Source organism: Prionailurus viverrinus, chromosome B3 (assembly GCF_022837055.1).
Source record: "Prionailurus viverrinus isolate Anna chromosome B3, UM_Priviv_1.0, whole genome shotgun sequence".
Lineage (NCBI taxonomy): Eukaryota > Metazoa > Chordata > Mammalia > Carnivora > Felidae > Prionailurus > Prionailurus viverrinus.
The window spans coordinates 22,318,734-22,341,814 of record NC_062566.1 but is presented as its reverse complement, the minus strand read 5'-3'; positions in this window follow the sequence as shown (position 1 = coordinate 22,341,814).

Below are 23,081 nucleotides of genomic sequence, written 5' to 3'. Positions count from 1 at the left end.
AACTTACAAATACTTAACCTATGCACCATAAGACTTAAAATATTAATTAGCTAGGAATATATCTAATAAAATATGATACCTACACAAACCTACAAAAGACTATTGGGTGATATTAAATACTTAAGTATAGCAACAAATTATATTTTTTTACTATCATTTTAGTAATATAAACATAACAATCATCCTTGAGATCTATAGAATCAATGCAGTCATTATTTAAAAGATCCAAGAATTTTTCTTTTGTGGAAATCGGCTGCATTTTACTTAAAAAAGCAAAAAAAAAAAAAAAAAAAAACCAAGAGTATCCAAGATGATTCTAAAAAGTAAGTTAAGAGAGCTTTGTTACTACATACCCACTTTTCTCGTTTCACTGACAAAATTCCAATTTATTTCAGGTACCGATGTCCCCAGCTAGGGGTGACCATGGGGTATAGTTATGACTGATGAGATATATATAAACATATGTTGTTAGTTAGACTTACAGGAAAATTCTTTTCAAGGTGGCAGACTCAGTTGACAGGAGATTGTTTTGTTTTTGTTGTTTTTTCATTTTTACCTGAAATGTGAAGGTAAAGTGACTAAAAATATGGGAAAGCAAAAGTGGATAAAAGCTGCCCTTGGAGAATGATTGAGTGGAACAGGAATAGAAGGTTGGTCCCCAAAATTATTTTGAAGCTTCTATAGCAACTCTGGAGTCCCAACCTCCAGAAATCTTGTCATGTGTGAAAAATAAGACAGCTATTTGCTTCATCCACTGTATTTAGTTTTCTATTACAGCTAAAGAAAATTCCTAACAGACATAAAGTTTAATTTTTATGTTATTTAAATTGAGTTCACTGAACATCTACTATTTTTAAGACTTCTTTTTACAAAGCAGTTTTAGGTTTACGACAAAATTAAAGGAAGGAGCAGAGATTTACCCCTGCTCCCACACATACAGCATCTCCCATTATCCACATCACTCACCAGAATGGTACCTTATTGTTTACCAAGGATGAACTGACATTGACACATCACAATCACCCAAAGTCCATAATTTACTTTAGGATTCACTCTTGGTGTTGTACGTTCTATGGGTTTGGACAAAGATATAATGACATGTACCTACCATTGTTATATCATGCAGAGTATTTTCACTGCCTTAAAAATCCAGTGTGCTCTGCCTATTCATTTCCCTCACACAACCCCCGGGGAATCACTGATCTTTTTACTCTGTCCATAGTTTGCCTTCTCTAGAATGTCACACAGAATCATAAATCATTTGCCTTTTCAGGTTAGCCTCTTTCACTTGGTATATCCATTTAAATTTCTTCCATGTCTTTTCATGGCTTGATAGCTCATTTCTTTTTAGTGCTGAACAATATTCAATTGTATGAACTTGCACTTATTTATCACTTCACCTACTGAAGAACATCTGGGTTGCTTCCAAGTTTTGGAAAATATGAATAAAGCTGCCATAAACATTTGTGTGCAGGTTTTGTGTGGACATAAGTTTTCAATTCCTTTGGGTAAATGCCAAAGGGTATGATTTACTGGAAAGTATAATCACAATAAGTTCAGTTTTGTAAGAAATCACCAAACTGTTTTCCAAAGTGTCTGCACTGCTTTGCATTCCCACCAGCAATAATGAGAATTTCTGCTGCTCCACATCCTCACCAGCATTTGGTGTTGGACAGTGTTTTGGATTTTAGCCATTCCAATAAGTGTGTAGTGGTAGCCCATTATTTTAATTTGCATTTCCTTGATGACATCTGATGTGGAGCATCTTTTCCATATTCTAGCATACCTTCTTTGGTGAGGTGTCTGCTAATGTCTTTGGCACATTTTTAATGAGGTGAAATTTAATTTTAAAAATTGGATTTATTATAGTTATTTACTAAGTGATGATTTCTTGATAGCACAAATGGCTGACAGCATCAATCACATGCTAATAAAACAGTTTTATGGTTAGAAATAACTCCTTGACTATCTTTACTATTCATGTAGTCTTGGGCAAATTTCACTGTTTTGTAGCTCAGTTTCTCCACCTTATATCGGGGATCACAATAGACATTACCTCATAGGGCTGAGTTAAGGATTAACTACATTAATGTCAGAAAAGTTCTTAGAACAGTGACATCTTCCATCTGCCTTTATAAGATATATAAAGGCAGAAATTTTTGTTTTGTTCACTATTATTTAATACATAGTAAGTACTTTCTAAAAATAGCATCATGCTGATTAGTACCTAGTAAGTACTCTTTAATTATGCATCGTATTGATTAGAGGAGTGAATAAATGAGTACATCTAGGTACAAATTAAACTCATGCAAATGGTTGATTTGTTATTATTATAAGTAATAGTAGTTGTATATATGGTGCACTTAAAATAGTGTATTTTCTGTGTGTATGAATGCAATGTATTTTGTAGTAGGACAATTGTTTAGACACGGTGTGTATGATGGAAATGGCTTCACAATGTTGGATGTGACATTTTCTATTTTCAGAAATAGAAATGAGCTATTTTTCATCCTCTGTCACTTAGTGAACCTCTTCACTTACCTAAATTTTCTGAGAAAGGCTGAAGCTCAGATCAGGAGGTGAGTGACATGTGTAACTAGTCTTGGAGGGTCATCCAGGGCAGTTCCCTTGAGGATACACATCTGGGGCTAAGAGTGGTCTATTAAAATATCTTCAGGGTGGGGATTGATGGTTACTCACAGGTATTAGCTAGACATTTGTGAGGAAAAAGCTTAGGGATTCCCTGAGCCTGCATGGATGGGTTAACAAGGCATAAATAATTAGAAAGCCATAGGATGCTCACACCCAAGTTTGGGTAAACAAGATTAGGTAACTAAGAATAGGTAAGGTGGGACAAAGGCACTAGTATAGGTAGGGCAGGGAAAAGGCCCCAGTATGGAACAAAGGTATATGATGTAAACAAGATTAGATATTCAGGGCACAAATACCCCCAACTTAGTACAATAGCAGAAAGCTGTTTTCACAGGAAGGAAGGACCAAATTAGGTAAACAGGTAAATAGGGCTATAGACTGCTTCCTGTGAGGTTGCCCAGAGAAGAGCTAATTAGTAAAAGAAAGGTGTCTTGTTGACCCTGAGGTAGCATGTTCTGTCTTTCTTGTCCCCTAGACTAGTTTAGGTAAACAGAGGTGGTGCCTCAGGTCTGCTGTAAACAACCTTCCACCAGTGCCAGGATTTTCTTTTGTATTAACCCAAACCCCTAACCCTGCATATCTTTAAAACCCCCTTTCCCTCATGCCCATGAGTTAGTGTTCACAGGTTCATTGTCTCTTTGTGTACATCCATCACCATGTTTGTAAGACTTCTGATCCTAATAAAAATGGAGCAAGGACCCTTAATCAGGGCTCTTGTCTTCTCCCAGATATTAGCCATCTCTCCCATTTTTAATCCTGCATACCCCTTTCTTGCTGGACAAGAGAAAACTCTAGACCCAGAGCCTGCAACAGATGGTGACCCTGATGTTACAGAAGGGAAGGAGACTAAAGCCTACAGGCTGACATGGGCAAGGAGCCAACGTGGCCAGGAGACAGTGCAACACAAGGACTGCAGGACACTGTGGAATGATTATAGAAAAAAAAACAAACAAAAAAAACACGACTGGTTACAGTCTCTTCCTAAGGAGGTAAGGGATAAAGCAAAACTATATTAGGATTCACTGTCATGGAACTTTTTGAGAGATCTCTCATGGGAAACTTCCTGGCCCCTGAACAAAAGTGCTATATTCAAATTCTTCAGTCATTAGGGGAGACAGCAGGGACTACTGTAAATTTTAAGACTCTCCTTAAATTATTGTTGGCAGTCCAACAAAATTGCCCTTGGTTCCAAGAACAAGGAACTTATGATCTTGATGTGTGGGAACGAGTAGGGAAAACATTAAAGGTCAGGACTTCTGAAGGGGCTAATGTCCCCCTTGAGGTAATCCTCGCCTGGTCCATTGTCTGCACTGCCCTTCTCCTCTTAAGCTCGGACGGTGTATATGAAGACATAGTGTTATCTAAAAAAGAGGAGAAACCTCAGTCCCTCTATAGTTAGACTGTACCTCTGGTGCCTCTACAGCCAAAAGATACTCCCACTCTCCCAAGAGGGGGGCAATGTCAAGCCTCTAGAGACCTCATCAACCAGCTCTGATAAGGTCCTTACCCCAATGCAAATGTGCATTAAAGAAGCCCATAAGGCGGGTGAATTCCACCTGTTTCCTGTTGTCAGGCAGAATGAACAATACATCCATGAAGTCTTGCTCTTTCCAAAAGTAAAAGAATTGCAAAAATCATTTCAACTGTATGTCCACCACAGCCCTTTTACAATCAGCAGTTTAGAAAATATTTATGGTACTTATTCCATGTGTGCCTGGGACTGGGGCTCTCTTATGAACATCATTCTGACCCCAGCCCAGTATGCTGTCTGTGCCCAACAGTTTCACAATGCTTATGCAACTTGTGCTGTGCAAAACTTTGACACTGCTATTCTGGTGTCTTTTGAACAACTGCCTGGCACAGGGTAATATTCCCAACCAAGGCAGCAAGTACAGCTTTCAATCATTGTCAATAAAGCAATGCACTAAAATAGTACAATGTTTTTTACATAGGCCATCCCTAATATAGGGGACTCAATCTCTCTCCCTGTTTCTCCCAATACACTCTGGTTACTCTATGCGGGGGCTTCTCCCTCATTCATTTCCTAGATTAATAACTATGATTATTAGAGTGAATTGTCTCTGGCTAGTCTACCTTGGGATGGAGATTTTAAGGAATATTCCCAAGCAGCTGCCCAAACTCCTTTGTTTTGGGGAACTTCCTGTTTTCTCTGGACTGACATGGACTGCCTAATTCCACTAATGGGAAACAAAATAAAACAAAACAAAACAAAAATCAGTATCTGCTCATCTATCTGAGCTGACAGTCTTTAGGACGAAGTGAACTCTTTCTCTCCCCTTTGCACCTTTATCTGCCTTCAGGCCTTTTGGCAGCACCTCACTTTTTCTGACTTCCCTTCCACCTCCTCCAGTTTCTGCACCACCTAGGGTGCGGCCTGCATATCCAGCTCTTCAATGCCTCAGACAGCATCAGCTTCTCCTCCCCACACTGTCAAAAAGCAAAGATCACCCCCTTAGACCTCAGATTTCTTCACTGGTTCCATGGGAAAAAATTAACAATGGTAAACTTTTAAGAGTACACAGATGAAATACTACTAAGATAGGCATGTCTTTTAAATTATAGAACTTTATTCTACTAAGGTTTACTGAAGGTCAAATAAACTCATGTTATCTCTGTCCCAATATGTTAGCAAAAGGATGACTTAAAGTAATGGTTAACTTTGTCTGACTCATAGTTTTCATGGGTAATTGTTAAGATAACTTTCAGGGTCTTTGGTAACCTAAAACGTCAACGTTTTGCTTAAATGACACATTGAATTAAGTTCTTCGGACATTTAGGCCTCTTGAAAATCAAATGGAATACTGAAGCATTGCTTACTAAACATAGGTTTATGCTTCTGACTTCTTATGGCAAAAAACAAGCAAACAAACAAAACTAAGGATATTTAAATCCATGCTTTATGTTTAATGGATTCATAAGTCTACCACCTAAAAAATTTTCTGATGTAACAGACAATTCACAATTGGTTACTACTTAGTTTTCACTAGAGACTAAGGTTTCTCAGAGTTAAAATTCTGCTAAATGTAATTAAGGCTAATGGAAATAAGTAACTTCGTATATAAAAAGTAAGAGACGTGTAAGAGAGATATAAAAAATGAAAATATGTTTTTGTTAAAGGTAATAAATAAGTAAATAAATAAATATAATTTAAAAAAAGGGTAAAACAACTGGACAGCATGCCCTTTTTGAGTTGTTTTACTTAAGCCTTAGTTGGAAGTACCCATTCTTTATAATCCACAAGGCCAAGCAATTGTAAAATGAGCACAGAATATACTCAAAAGCAGGTTAAAAAAACAAAAAAGGGGAGATACCCCTGGATGTCTGCATCACAAGTGTGGCTCTTTCTGGATCATTCTCAAATTTTTTTTTTTTTTTTTTTTTTTTTTTTTTTTTTTTTTTTTTTTTGCTTTGAGGCTTAAGTTAAATTTCCATGTTCTCTATAATCTAAGCAAACTTTTTAGGGAAAAATCAGTCAGAAGATGCTCACCATAAATTGTTGCTCTATTAAATAGTCATCCTAACTGGAAGACCTTTGGTTGCAAATTGTCCATGCAAACCTGGCTCTGCTTCTTAATCCCACACTTTGATCAGTGGCTAGAAAGAAATCATGGTGGCAAGAAAACATGGGAAGAGCTGTCAAAACCTTCCTTACCCCATTTTCCAGGAAAGTGGGTCTGTTCGGGAACTCTGAAAATACTGAAGCTATCAAAGTCTGTTTCTCCTTTACACCATCACTTAAAGTAACATACTGCATCATCTGATTGGTTTAACCCTCTCCCCCAATGACTCCCTCACTAGTTCTCTTCTCCTCATCCCTTGCCACAGTCTTATTAATGAAAACCCAAATCACTTATCTGACTAATTCTATAACTGATATGCCTCCCACATTCCACCAGTAACTTCTTTACACTATCATCAAAGTGATTTTTCTAAAATTCAAATCTCTTCACTCATAAAGTCTAATTTTCTTAGGGATGGATGACATGAAAAGTTTTTCTTCATCTGGACCCAGCTTTCTCTCCCAACATCACCCTTCTGGCTAAAAACAGTAGCATCCTGGCAGTGGCTTTCTGATCGTGTCTGATGACCTCATGCCCATGGCCTTTGGATGCTTGTTCTCTGCTATTAAGCACTTTTCCTCACTGAAATTTGGGACATCTGCACATCCCTTCAACACCCCTTTATCTCTCAGCGTCCTCCATCAAACCCTCATGGACTCTCCTGTTATATCCACAGCCTTGAATACATCACTATAGTTTCTCCTCTGCCACATAAATTCTCTGTTACTATGGATGAGCATTGCATTAGAATCAATTCAGCATTAATTTAATTAATTTTTTCATTTAGGGGATGGTCTATATAGGGACCTCTATAGTGGGGTAAAAATAATGCAGGAAGAGGTGATGAGGAGTAGTTTACATAGAGACCAAAAGGTGAACCAAGGGCAAATCTGTTTGACTAAAACAGGCAGACATTGGGTACGGGAAAGAAAAGGGACTAAGCAGCAAGGCTTTTGCTGTGCCTGTGCAAAAATGTGAGAAATTCCCTGTGCTAAGGTGATAAAAGGAGTTTAAGACTAAGCAGGACTAATATTTAATGTCAAGTAGTTGAGTTACTCTGATGTAAACTCCTTTCTTGGTCCAAATCTTCAGTAAAATCAATTATATACTGAGGAGCCTTGCCTGCATGTTTTTTTGTTTTGTTTTTGTTTTTGTTTTTAGGAATTCAGAGAAAAGGTTTCATTCCAAAAGTAAAAGAGCATTCCTGGGAGATGAATTGTGATTAGAATCTGGTGTTTAGGCAAACTTATCTCAGCACTGGAGGTAGCCAGGAATTGTGAGTTCCCAGGGGAATTTGCAGATGCTGTGCAGAGTCTAGTCAACTTTCCCCAGAATCAAGGACAACAGCTGGAACCAATATCAATTAGATGACAGGGAGCAGAGGGGCCCAAACTGGCAGTTGAGTTTCTCTTGTCTTGATCTTTGTATTCATATACTTGGCACAAAATGACTATTTAGTTGGACTGACCTGAACTGTATGGTTGTGATATGCAAATTGAGTGAAAGACATTTTCTAGATGCTCGGCACTAAACAAATTAAAACAAAACCAAACAAAAGAAAACACTAGCTTAAAATTCCAAATAATTGGGCTAATAAGTCGATATGATGTCTCCAGTAACTATAAACAACTTACAAGATTGCCCCTTTTCTCCACATTATAGTATATGGGTGACAAATCTTTGAGGGTCATTGAAGGTAAAGTTAGAGCCACAGGTGCAAGTGTTGGGTGAAGGAATTGGCTTTGAATGTTCAGTAAAAACATTTTATCTGCTAATGATCTAAGGCAATATGTCCTTAGAAACAACAACAACAATAGTGAAAATATTTATTATGCAGTAGTTCACTCTATTTTGTCCTTATTAGGTTTTAGTATCTTCTCCCCAAAGATGTAAACTTTATTGAAATGGAGTAGTAAAAATAATTATTTTATAAATTTATAAATCTCTTCTAAGATTTATGTGATGATCTCTACATATAGCTAACACCCCTCATTGTCTCCAGTAATTGCCAGGTGTATTAAATTTGCCTCAAGGAAAGCAGTAATAAAAACCTATATTCTTTATAAAGTTGCAAATTTTTCTTGAAGGGATTTATGTGTAAATGAAGCTCTGCTTCATCCTCATAATAGAGACATTCTGTTGCTTCTTTTAAAACCTTGACTGTCACAGCACTTAAGCCAGCCCTTTTTGTGTGATTGTCACATGTTCTGTGGAGGAGACAGGAACAGAGTAGAAATGCAACCCCATTGGTTAGTCATGTGGATAGGAAGGATCCAGGCTCACAGAGCAGACCATCTTTGTTGGCTGATGAGTGAACTGAAGAAAAGAGAATGGATCAGAGTATAATAATTATCCTAATCATACTGTAGGCCTGGAATTTTGTAAAGAATGCCTGAAACCTGAGACAAACTTATCAAATGGTTACTAACTTGCTTAGATGAAAAGATCTTAAACATAAAAATACTTCCTCTTCCCAAGCTCAAGGATGTCTGAGGGATTTGGCAATTGAAACCCTGCTCAAACTACAGTGACATTATTTCACATCCCACAGCCTCTTGCTTCCTCTGCCTTGACTATTTCTGAGGGTATAAATCTTTGAGGGCATATTTCCTAATCAACCACCAAGGTTACCACCACCTACTGCTTCACCTGGACCAAGTTATTTGCCATTATGTGGGTCAAGGGTGAATGATGCTCAGTTCAGGAGCAGGGAGGGAAAAAGAAGGAGGAGTATGTGGGAAGGAGGGAGATGGGGAGAAAAGAAAGAGGGAAAGAGAGGGGAGAGAGACATAGGGGAAGAGAGAGGGAGAGGGAAAAGAAGAGGAAAAGGGAAAAAGTGAATCTGTGAATAAAACACAGAAAATGAGAATTTTATGTTCAGTTTTACTTTTTCCTAAGCCTTCTTCCTAAGGATTTCATGTTTTTAAAAAATAGCATATTTGTATACAACTACTATGTATGTATTGGTGGAGGACCTAGTTGACAGCTTTGGAAAAGAATACTCTCCATTTCCAAAGACAACAGCATTCTTCAGCCTTGAGTCTTGCCTCTAAAAGTACATACATGGAGTAACGTGGGAAGAAGGAGAATGCCCAGATCGGATATTCCAGCCTCAGTGGGCACTCATCTATTCAATGAGGGCTGAGTACCCACAATGTACCAGGCCCTGTCCTTGAGATCCCATCAGAAGGGGGGGACATGGATTTGTTCTCACAATGCTTCTGGGATAGTTGATTATTTGTCCTCATCCAGAAGCCCCAACCTGAGCACATTTAGGTTGAGGGCAGTCTGCCCAGACATGGAGTACAGAACCTCTATGCTTAGTGGCAAGGCACTGCATCTATCTTCTACGGGTTCCTGTGGGTATTCTGTTTTCTAGTTCATCTCTGTGAATGGAGTCATAGGTGAAAGGAAAACTCTCCAATATGGAGTGGCTGCAGTGCCTGGGCAACTGCTACACAGCCACCTGTGGCCCTCAAATTTGAGTCCCAAAGGGTGACTGTAGGAGACAAGTAACCAATGGTCGTTTTCATTACTGTCCAGCATGGCAGCTTTGATCTCCCAGCATTAGAACTGAAAGGTGCTAAAGAATGATATAAGTAACACAGATGTACCAGATTTGCATAAAAACATACCTCAAAAATTATGTATGAATATCAATGTTCACTTTTATTTCTCCTAAATGTAATGGTGTTTTAAATGCACTACTGAGTAGAACTTACTTTCTAGAGGAACCTTGGCCAAGTGTTTGAAATGTCATAATGTCCATCTATACAAACCTAAGTTTTTCCTTCTTGATTTATCTATTTTATTATTTGGAAGCAAAAAGAGTAGGTCTGAGCCCTGATCCTCTTGCTAGTTGAGTAGACCTAGGCAAGACATCCAAGATCACCCTGGCAGCAGAGTGCAGCCCCAGCTCTTTCATTGGTGTGCAGCAACCCCATTGGGAACTGACTGAGAAGAGATTTTGCTGTCTGGCCACATAGAAATCAGAGGTAAGAGGGCCAGGACTGAGGAAATGTGTGCTGCTGTCTGCCCTCATGTTCTGGTCCTGCCCAGCAATCCCAACAAAGAATCTGCCCTCCAGTGCAGGGGTGGGAAGCAGAGCTGAGCTGCCAGGGGGAGAAACATGCTTTTAGGAGAGCTTCATAAGCCTGAGAAAGGTCTTTAGTCCAGACTTTCTAATTCTTTCAAGTTTGTGCATGGCACAATACAGGAAAGCATTTTTTGAAGAGTCTTTTAAAATATAGTGGTAAAATACACATAACATAAAATTCACCATTGTAAGCATTTCACATAAATGATGGGTGTTGCCAGTCTTTTCTGACCTCTTTAGGGCATCATCATCTTCATTCTCTGGGCCCCCAGCAATACCCTGAGATTATGCAGAATCTTTGGGTTTTGTGGTGAGTCTTCCCACCACAGCAGAGCCCTCCTCTCAGGGTCTTTCAATCCTCAATCTTCACCTTGTAATTCCAAAAGAAAGAGATCCCTGAGAGCCTGGGGACAAATAGTCTCCAGATCTTAAAGATTTTACACTGCTTTTTAAAAAGGGTTACTTATCACTTTTTTTAAAGAACATATCTGCCTAAATTTTGATTTGTACTATCATAATAATTCTACATTAATATTTTTCTGGCCACTGGAAAACTCCTGGCACTGTATCACATGCAATAGAATAATTCGTGCTAGGCACCCTAGGATCAAAAGTGACATTTTCTTTTTTCTTGTTAAGTAAACTACACATTCTTTTACAATGATTGACTTTACTTAATTTTTATAGTTTTATTTCCATTACAGTACTTAATGACAGATTCCTCTAAATGTGAAGATTGTCTATAGCAAAAAGTTGAAATATGCCACATTTGTGATCCTCTTACAAATTAGGTTTATGAAAGATAAACAATGCTGGATGCTGTTTAAACTGGTAAGGATGGATTTTATCCAACAATAACTGTTGCAATAGGAAGAGCATCCAGAATGAAGTAAACTCAACTTTGCTGAAACAAAAGGCAGAAGATATTCTAAAGGCTTGGGTGTACTAGTGGGTAGACAATGAGAAGTGTGGAGGTCGGTTTTAGTCCATGTGACTACACCATCAGGGCTTATTAACTGGTGTTTATCTGGAAGAGAAACATACTTCTCATACCTTTATGGCAGGAGGCAGTGGTGTGGGTAGAGGCAAGATGCTAAGTTAGGTCCTTACCCTCTCACAGGAGCTTGGAGCAAGAAGAGAGGCATCTCATTGAATGTTTGCATTTCAACAATTCAGCTCTTAGGTCCTTCAGGACACAGTTCTGGTGGTGAAAGAGTTATATCTCAAAGGACAGAGAAAGGATTTACAACTTAAGTTTTATAAAGTAAATATTCTAAGAGCAGGTACAGGGGCCTATTTGGCTGACACCAGGTTTTAGCTGGTACAAATAAATAAATTTGACTAAAACAAATAAATCCTGGAAGCACTGAGCCTTCTCATGCAGGCATTTTTAAGGAGGGTCGTCTGAGTGACATGGCCTTAGCTGCCAGAAACAATGATAGAGTCTCCTCAAATCATTTCACAGGAGCTCTTCTGTAGGTCTCAGGTTTCACTGGTGTTTGAATTCTATCACTGAATTGAGCTGAAAGCAAAGAGAAAGAAAACATTTTGTCTTAAGCCTAAAGGATGGACATCTCTGTGTGTATGTGTATGTGTTGTATGTGCATGAGTACATATGTGCATGCTCATATGTGTTTCTTTTACAGAACAACTGTATAGAATCTCTCAGTGAGTAAACAAATACGGTATTTCCAAATTCTTCATCTAGTATTTTTATCTAGTGTCTTAGTTTGCCTCAATTTTTAAAGTTGGGTTAAAAAAAATGAAATGAAAATTTTAGAACAGGCTATGGTACCAAAAGCCTCAGGCCTGTGACTCTTATAGCCATAGTCCTGGGGAGAGTGTCTTTCCTCTGGACTGCTGCACAATGCTGTGACATGTCAACAGTGATGATGGCAATAGCAATAGCCAGGACATCAGACATACACTGCACATTCTTTGCACGAAGAGCCCAGTTCTACAGATCTGACACATGTTATCTCATTTCATCTGGGGTATCTTCATTCATCACTTTGGTAAATGGAGAGATAGAGAGGCAGACTCAAACAGTATGAAAAGTTTTCAAACTTTAAGCTTTTTTTCCCTTTCTTTTCAGTTTTCCAATCTTAAAAGAAGCCTGCTGTATGCTGTGTAAAACTTTCCCAGAATCTCTCTGGCTAAGGTGACTGGCTATTAGGATTTGCTGATGCTCTCCCACACTCCAAGGACTTGATAGAGCACAGTATGGAAAAATCTTAACTCTTGGCATCATTTTCTGTTTTTAAATATTATACATTTTTCATTTTTTATAGTTTCTAAAAACTACTGTTTATTAGAAAAATCCTAACGTCTTGTTTTTAGGGTAGAGCTACAATTCAATGTGTAATATCCATTATAAAATCATTCTGCTGCAAATCCCTCCCTGACTCCCCACCCCCAAATAAAACTGAACCATGATTTATGGTAAAATGACCAAAGGGGTTCCTCTTTGTACTGTGGCTTCTGTAAGGTCTGAACTGAAATCAGTGAATATTTTTCTCATTAACAATGTAGTACCAATGAACTGGTGACAAGTTTGGGATTATAATATGGCAACTCAGGTATATCCTAAGTACAATAGGTTTTTTTTCCCACATTTTTAGAGAGCTTGGAGGAATATTTGAGATCTCTGAATCTAAGACTTTAATTTACTGAGGACCACCTTGGTACTAGATCATGATGTGTGTTTATTAGCCTTAGCTGGCTTCATTTCTTTTCTTTTTTTTTTTTTAATTTTTTTTAACGTTTATTTATTTTTGAGACAGAGAGAGACAGAGCATGAACAGGGGAGGGTCAGAGAGAGGGAGACACAGAATCTGAAACAGGCTCCAGGCTCTGAGCTGTCAGCACAGAGCCCGACGCGGGGCTCGAACTCACGGACCGCAAGATCATGACCTGAGCCGAAGTCGGCCGCTCAACCGACTGAGCCACCGAGGTGCCCCAGCTGGCTTCATTTCTAATGTGGATTTCTATTTTTTTTTTTCCTTATGTGTGCTTTTTCCTGGTGGTTCACAAATGAAATAAATAGGAAAAGAAGCACTGGGAACCATAAAAATGATTCTATTAAAATAGGTAATAAGCCTGAAAATGCTTATTACCTGTTGTACCTACATATGGATTGCCCATGTGGGACTTCTTTCTACAATATTTGTTTTTTAAGGGAGAATTACAATATCCAAGATAGTGATATTTTGTTTTCGTTTTTGTTTTTTTGTTTTTTGTTTTTTTTCTAGAGAACATGTTTGGTGTGTCCTTTAAAAATCAGACCAAACAGACTGCTTTGGGGAAGGTATTTGAAATACTCGAATAGTTTTCTGTTATTTTCTGTGACGATCCCCCCCCCTTCCTCTGTGTGGAGCCTCCATTCTCTGCCCTGTATTGGTGGCAGCAAGTTTGTCAGTGAGCTTGTCATTTGACAGAGGGAAGCTTTTTCTCATAAATAAATAAGGCAGATCTTCAGCCTGCCAGTGGCCACCAAGCAGAACTTGGTATACAAGTGAAAAGTAGACTGCATCCATAATCTCAGGCACTCAAACCTTTTAGTAACCCTGAGTTTTTGCCCAATTGGCCATCAATGTAATAATTGTCACTCAGGATTCTCAGCTTTATTGGCACAGTGATTGAAGTGCTGATATTTGATCTGAATTTAATCTTACACAGTCTCAAATATCTATAAATAGATTCATCTTGTATGAATTTTGATGTTTATGTATTCTTTGTGCTCCTACATGATTTTAAAGATAATCCTTGGAGCTCAGAACTTTAGAATTACATAGGGATTGATATATCTAGATTTGAAATGTGTCATTCTGTCACATGTGAAATAATTATTTTAATTGATATTAAATTTAACGTAATATGTGTGGGATGTCTGGTGAATTTTAATTGAATCAGAGTCCTTTCATTTCCTTCACTGACCTTTGAAGTTACCGTAAGATTAAACTATTTGAAGACAATTCTGACTTGGCAAGAGCAGTCAGTGCCTCTAAAATTTTAAGGTGCCCACAAATGCAGATTTAGTTCAGTAAGTCTGGGATGGGCTGAAGTCTGCATTTCTAACAAGCATCCAGGTGCTGTGACTGTTACTGTCCCATGGCAAACCACATGCTGTACTTATTGGTCAGCTGCAGGGTTTTCCAATGTTGCTTGCTGGCATTTGAACTGCAGGGGCTCCCATACCCCACTTTCACTTCTGTTCACCTGTGTGGCAGAGACTCTCACTTGCCAAAATCCTAGCTCACCCTCTTTTTCCTGGGCAAGAAGCTGGACACTTCCCAGCCTTCTGTGCAGTCAATTAGGAGTAACTGTGCTCTTCGGCCCTGCCTCATGGAATGTGCCACTTGCCAGCCCAGCCCATAAACAACTTCCACCTGTGAGACTCACTCTTTTTCCCCCATCCAACAGATAAATGGAAAAGAAGAGTAAAGCAACATAGGAGAAGCCACATTAATCTCAACATGTTGAATGGAACTCAACCCCTTGATAGCCTGTCCAGGCTTAAATGTGAGAAAGCTCTGATTATGTGAAGCAGATGAGATTTCAGAGTTTGTTGTACTAGCCTCCCTTGGTGAATACAGTGACTGAGGCCATACTGCTTAATTCTGTAGAGAAGACTTGCTACTTTAATCTCATTTCAAAAATACTTTTTAGCCTCAGAGATATACCTATTTAATTTATGATTTGCATCCCCCTTCCATTCTAAGGGGACAACTAAAGAGGTTTGCTCAGATATCACATTTCCCTCTGGTTTCCACCTCTACATTCCCTCCTCCCAATTTAGTTAGACACATGTTTTACAGATGTGTGTTGTGAATACTGGGTCCTGCTCCAGACCTGATACATGAAAACCTCTGGAGGAGGCACTTAGGAATGCAAGAGTCATGCTTATCATGTGTCATGCTTATCAGCAGCTAAGTTATGAAAAAGAGAAATTAGGCAGAATAGACTTTGTGGCTGGAAGAAGAAACTGGATTGGAGATGACTGGTTGTTTTAACTTCCCATTTTTAAAACGGCTTTCCTTTTATGGAAGATTATTCTCAACTTTGCATTTTTCTTACTTGTTTGGTTTATTCAATTATCCCCCCCCCCCGCCCTGGGGGAAAATGCATAAGAGTGAAACTCTTAAAATTTAACTTTCTGTCACCAGGTACTCTGTACTTTTTTGCATCTTGCTTTTAAAATGCCAGACGCTGCTTCTCTCTGGGTTGGATATATGCACTTGTCTGCTGGTCCCATGTCTGCTACTTTACTCAGTTCAATGGTTTCATGCTCCATATTGAGTCCATATGAAAAGATATATGCTGTATTCAAACCTTGCATGGCATGGCTGAAGAAGGTGAGAGGGACAGATCAGATTAAAGGTGAGTGTCTAGAAATCTGGCAGCCATTTTTTCATGAGTCTGTTAACACCTGAATTGCTCTGACACTCATTTCTTCTGCCTTTTATTTCTATTCCATTGGTCCTCAATGAATTATGGATAGTATTATTAGACAATGTAGCTTATTTGACTGGAGAGTTGTGGCTGTGTTTGTCTGCCATTGATTATTAAATATGCCATTACTATTTAAGCATTCACCACCAATAAGAGCATTTGTTTTTAGACCATTAATAAATGGTCTAGAGCAGGTTGAATTGGCCTGAAAGGCAGAGGTGCCATTGTATGGGTTGCCATGGCAATGAATAAGGAATCCAAATATGTGAATGGTCTTATTGGCAGGGAAGGAAAATTCATATCAGAAATACTCATCTACTCCAAAGAAGAGGAATCACTCACTACTAGCTCAAGGATAAGTTCTATGTCATAGATCTGCTAGGTAGATGTCTAGTGTCTCTAAGGAATAGTGCCATATCAGAGGCATTGAGTTGGCCTTTTCTGGTGATAGATGGGCACTTATTGGTGGAAGATCATTTTTGGTGAGGCAAAGTCCATTTTGTTGAGCCACATGTGCTCCAACCATATGGTTGTTTTATATATGGTCTTGATACCATGAGAATCTGTATCTGTTGCTCATGCAAATTGCTTATGCTTTCTACCTCTATTCAGGCTTAGTGTCATATATGGAATCTCCATTTATGATGGGTATATATCTTTTTTGGCAACTCATAATCATGAATTAAATTTCTATAAATGTATTAGCAAACCAGGAAATGCTACTAGAATGGAGAATGGTTGTCAATAGAAGGGCATAAATCTTTGCTCCCAAATTCAAGGAATTAGAATGGTGATTATCCTATTACATCATGTCAGAGAGTCCATACAACATCCCTATTGGCCACAGATACTATAAATGCCATTGGCTCTGCTAGGTCACAAAGACTACTTTGCACTTCATCCTGTACTTACGCAGGGCCTGCTTCAAATAATTATTTTTCTGTGAGTCCTACCCCAAATTTTCAACCTTATGGGCTATACAATAAATATGTCAAAAAAATTATAACTACATGTTTTATATATTGCTTCCAAATTCTAAAGAGGTGTATCAAACATTGTATCCCATTATTTATGCTGGGTGACTGAAGATGGAGCAATTTGTCTTTACATATAAAGAAACTATTTAGGTATGCTCAGGATCACTTGGCTCCTAGTCAAGTCACTAATATAGTATGATTCTGGGCTTCCCCAGAATTTAGCAGACTCTGGAATGAGTCTGTCTTACTGAAGGCTCTAAGATTCTTAATTCTGCCACTTGAAAGATCTAAATAATTTTGAGTCATTGAAATGAACTAGCATAGTGCTCTGTGGATATAGGAAGACGACTAAGGTCCGTCTGGGCTTGATATGACAGAAAGCACATGAGTTTACATTGTTCTGATGTAAAAGTCAAAGTGTATTACTGGCCATTGCAGGTAAAAGCCAATCATTTTTTATTGTGTTTATTAACTGGGACTAAAATCAAAGCATTTGCTGAGTCAATAGCAGCACATTAACTGCCAGGGACTTTGTTCATTTTCTCTAAAAAGTATATCACATCTGGAATAGTCTTTGTGAATGGCATCATAACTTGATTCATTTTATAATAATCACATTCTTTATAAAAGGTCATTCTCTAACTGACTTTTGTACCAGACACATACATGTGCAAGCTACAGAAAGGTCATCTCCCCTGCATCTTTTACATTTTAGGTATAAGGAGACTGACACTCCCCAAGAGATACGACAATATTTTGAGCTTGCTATTTTGGCAAACTGGGGCAGTTAGGCCAGCTTCCACTTGACTCTCATACTGTAGTAGTCCTCACTCCATGACTCAGCAAATGTGGAAGCAAACTGTCAGCCTGTTATCCATTGTGGGGAACATTGTATGGACCACAGTCAGAAAAAAAAAAGGCAGTTTGTCTCCTACCTCAAGTTCTGTGAACAAATAAAACCATGAGCTTTTCTGTTATTGGTTTAATAAGAACATGTTTATCCCTGACTTTTGCATTCCAATGTTTAAAGATACGTGATACCATTTGTGGATATTGTGTTAACCATGACATAAAATGACTATTTTTGTCACATGAACAGATATTTCTTGGTTACTTTAGTAATCTGGTTTTATTTTCTTTAAATCCCATCGTATTTTCCATTTGGCAAACTTTAGCTGGGATGTCATTGGTAACACTTTTGCAAGTAGAACACATTTTCTTAAAGTCTTTGTCTCTCAGTCTTCATAGAGCAAATGTGTGAAGATTCCATCAGATTTACAGTATTTAGACTTCTCATATACATTAAGAGTCTTACTCCTCTGGGCTCCTGGAGGATTGGCATAGGCAAAGAGAAAGCAGAAAAGACTGTTTATGCGCTGAGTTTCATTGTTTCCTCTGACTTTGGACCCTAGTGTATTTTGTGTTCCCAGGGAATTTTTAAAATTCATAAGTCAGTACCAAATAACTCTAGAAATTCTGATTATTTTCCTTTCCTTCTGACACAGTTATTCTGGTAAACAGCTCCTTATCTCTAGGAAATGCTTGGAGGAAGAATCTCAGGATATACTCTTGGCCATGATACAGAATTCCTTTCATAGGGACCTGGATCCTGGCCACAGGGGGACTCTGAATCTGTGAATTGTATTAAACCAGGGTCACAGTAAGGATCCATGAATTTTCATTATGTCAACATGAGATTCTGCCTGATTGCTCTAGTACTTCCCTGATTATATACATCAAACAAAGCCTCTGTAGCCTTTGCATCTATACCATTCCTACAGACTTTGGCATCAGTTAGCCACTGCCTCAGATGTTTGTGGATTGACATGCTCTGATTTTTCCTCCATTCCTAGGGCTTATTATTGTCATTGAATCCACTGCTTATGAAGATTAAGTCACACCACTTGGCCCTACTACTACAAAATTTAATAATTCCCACTGAAACCAGGGATCCGGGGGTCCATGGTAGCATATCCCCAACATCTGCAGCCTCCTCTGAGCTTCCATGGATGCTGGGGCTTCATCACTGATGTCTTTCTTAGTCTTTAGGTGAGGGGGGGTATCCCTGAATGTCCCTGTTTGTGTTTAGATAGTGGATGGATTAGTTGCATGTAATGGACACATTCCAACATTCTCACCTCCCAAAGACTTGGGCTTTTCCTCTACAATGTATCAAGGAAGTACTGACATTTCAATTTATTTGGCTGAATACCACTGTGAATTCAGGTTTAAATAGTCATTTTACTTGAGTAGTTCATCATTAACCTTAAAAGCAAATTGTTAGTGCTATTTGATCCCTTCATATATAAATGTAGCCAGCCCAGTCTTATAGTCAGTCCTTTCTAGTTCTAAAGCCCTTAAAATAACTTCCAGGCAGGCTTCCCAGTTTCCTTTCAATACAAATATTGAAGATGCTGCAGGATCCCAAGAATCTCTGCCATCTCCCCTAGGGAACAGACCAGAAGCATTCCTTCTGGGCTATGTTTGGATGTAACTTTCCTTTGGGCCTGGACCAATGAGGCTATTGGCCCAGGTAAAGTCACTGAAAGGTTTTCAGAAAAGAAAAGCTAGTTTGGGGTGAGGTGGGAGACTTAAATATGCCCCTCCAGGTCTCAGGGTCCCAAATCTTGAGACCTTCAGGGCCCAGCATGAACTCTCTTCTTACTTTACAGGTCAAGCAATCAAGTGAGTGAACGTTGTATGTATTACTTCTTAGTTGAGAGTAGTTTTTGTTGATTTCCGGCAATACTAAAGACAGTCCCTACTAAAGACAGCTGACCTCAGTGTGCCATTTGGGCACATTATTTAGTTGCCCCCCTGGAAGAGATGTTATTTTCCAAAGAAAAGTGTGTTTATATTAATTAAAAAGTGAACTTCTACCACAGTAAATGAATGGCCTCAGAAGTTCATTCCATATCAAGGTTTTCAAGACCCTGACTGGCAGAGCGTAGCCACTAAGCACAGGAGTTTTGAAGTTACCTGAAGTCATATTTCTAGCATTTAAATCCTTTTTGTAAGCTTACAATATTGGACAAGTTATTTTAACCCATGTGTCAATTGTCTTATCAGTAAAATAGTGACAAATACAGTACCTCCATCACAGTGTGCTGGAAGGATGGAATAAATTCAATGTGTGAAAATTTATCAACACATGTGACAGCTGTTATAATTTATCTCTGAAAGGGCCTGCAACTTTGGCCACAAAACAGGGAGAACTTGACAATTCTAATAAGAGAAAGTGAGGAATGAACACAAAATGTTCATCAGTGTTTAAGCACAGTTGAAGTAATTCTAGAAGTAATTGCTGAAAACACCAAAATAGGTACTTTGGAGAGGTCTAATCAGCTTCTGAAAATCCAATATCATATTTTATGTCCTCTGTTAGGACTGAAAGCAGAGGTAGAAACAGGCAGAGGTGGTAGAAAATGTCTGGTAGCCCCCACCCCACCTTCTACCAGCACAGGGCCATCTGGGAAGAGGTGGGACTATTTTGTTGAAGTCATACTAGGTGAACTAGGTAAGGGACCTGGGTTGTTCACTTTTAGTAATATGTGCTCAATTCAAATAAACTAGAGTATAAAATTTTCTGTCTACCCACAGTGGTGGGAGTTGCGATTGGTTTATAGTTTTCCTGTGTGAAGGTTTGCCTTTATTTAGTATGGGGCTGCAACTGTTTGGACTTTGGGGGTGGCCAGTCCTTTCCAGATGCATAGACAGTATAGGGTCACTGGCCACACTGTAGTCATCTCCTCAACTGTGGGCAAGGCCCCAGAGGCTGGCATCAGTTGCCTTGACTTGGCTGGAGTGGGGCCTCCTGCTCTCCAGGGATGGGTTAGAAATCTCTGTTCATGGGCTTTGGCAGGAGTGGAAGAGGAAGACACTTCCTTTGGACGCTAGCCACTTATAACCTTTCTGCCAGAGAAGACATTTAACCCTCTCCCCTTCAGCACTACAGAAATGTCTGTGTGGTGCTGGGCAGGGAACTGAGCCTCCAAGAGGGGCACTGGGTGCCATGTCCCCCTGGTGGGCAGGGAACATGCATAGGGTTACCCTTGACTTTGGCCCCAGCCTGCCTTTCACCAGCCTCTTGGTCACCCACCCCAAACCGGAAAGATGCCCATTCCTGGGTCAAGTATTTTTGACAACATGTGCATTTATTTGTATTAGTAGTACAAACGTAGGAATCCAAATACAAATACAGAGTGCGACCCAGCCACCAGGCCCAGCTGGCCCAGGGCAAGGCATGGCCTAGAGGGTGCGGCGGGACCGGAAAGGGCGAAGCGGGGCGTGGTGCCGCCCGTGTCGCCAAGGCACGTGGGGCGCAAGTGCGCCCTCGTTTCACTAGGACACCACGAGCTGAGCTGCACGGCTAGCAGGGAGTTACATCCTTGAGAGAGGGGAGGAGGACAGCGGGATCTCAGAACCATCTCGGGACAGTGGGGAGGGGCCCGAGATGGCCCGAAGACTGGGAGTCAGGGCTTCCAAGTCCATGTGGGATGACGGGAGCAGGGACTGTTGGAGGCCACTTGGTGAGTACCCTGGCCTGGTCCTTGGTCCACCTTCCTAGAGAGGGGTGGACACACACACTTGAGCAGGGTGGACCCCTTCTCAGGACCGAACTCATCTACCCTATGTGCTCACAGTCAATTCCAAGATGCTCTCAGACTCTGGAATTCCTCTACCTTCCTCCCACCTGAACGAGATGGCTTCACAAGTAGGAAGAATTGCATTGAGGCAGAGAACAGATCAGTGTTTTTTCCCTCCCTTTCTGCCTGGGGCATTTCCCAGGGCTCCTGATGGTTTACTTTCCACACAAGTTTCAAAAAGAGAGGACAGTCCATGCACTGTGGCTAATTCCAATGTCGCGTGGTTCACACTAGACCTGATCGATGCTTTCTCACGTTGGACATGAAAAATGCATCCTAAACAAGTATGAGGATGGCTATTTGTCACCTCCATCTTGAGAACTACTTCTAGCTTATCAGATAATACTGACCACCTGCACAAATGATCATAGAATCGCTCAGATGTGCACCCAAGTGAAAATATGATCGTGTTCTCAGTAGGAGGCAGGATTGTTTGAACTCAGAACCAACTCTGATCAGGTATTTAAACTTGATTTTTTTTTTAAGAAAGAATGTGGTCCCAAATTTCCAGAAAATATAGAGACTGTCCATTTCTCTCTCTTTCTCCCTCCCTCACTCTCTCCCTCACTCCTTTATTCCTTAACTAAACACTTAGTAAGCTAATATACTATCACTAGTAAAACTGTGCTCCTTTCTACTTTTTTCAACTACATTTGGGGTGGTGGGTAGAGTAATACACATGTTAATAAGTTGTTCCAGTTTTACCACTGTACATACATACACAAATACACACATCACTGCATGTAAACACAAGATGGCCCTTTGCTGCTTACAAGACAACCCAGGCCCAATCCCTGAAAATTATTACTCTTCTAGAATCTTCCATAGAAAATGCACTCATGAGGAATGACCCTTTCACTCAGTCCAGGAGCTGCTTGTAAAGAAAAACATATCATGTAGTTTTATAAATATATGCATGTAAACATTGTTCACTAGCACAAAATTAGTCATTTTGAAGGTCAAGAATAATTGAAAGTATCTTTTACAATATCTTAATACAGTTATTCTAAACAGATAATATAATAGTAAACACTGTAAATGTAATCAATATATTTTTCCTGTGTCTACTTCTATCTAAAAGTAAAAATCTCAAGATAAATTAGGGGTAATAAAAGCCTAGACCCAAATTGTATACTAAGAAGCATATTGATTGTCCTTTTGGGATAAGAAAATCTGTGGTGTCTGAAGATGCATCCATTTTAGGGAAAAGAGTTCATAGCCAATACATATGTTATCTTCATGAAAAAGAATAACAAAGCCACGTGAGATAAAACAAAACAAAAACAAAAAACCCAGAAGCAACCAATAAAGAAGTGTAGGTGGAGCGTTCTCTTAAGGAATAATTTCAAATTTGATTGAAGCAGGGTAGACAGACTAAGACTGAAGGGACACAGAGAAGTTATGGAAATGTTTTAGAAAAACAAGTTTTTAAACTATAATCTGCATATCTAATATTTAAGCTAAAATTAAAATTTTCCATTTTCTTCTTAATTTAAGTTCTAATTTTGTTATGATTTGGAAAAAAACATTAAACCTTTGTTTTGGATCAATAGCTAAGGACTAGTATGGAACATGTAAAAGGATATAGATGATAATAATGGTCATGATGACGATGATGGTGATGATGGTGATAGTTATGATGATGATGATGGTGATGATGATGATGGTTATGATGATG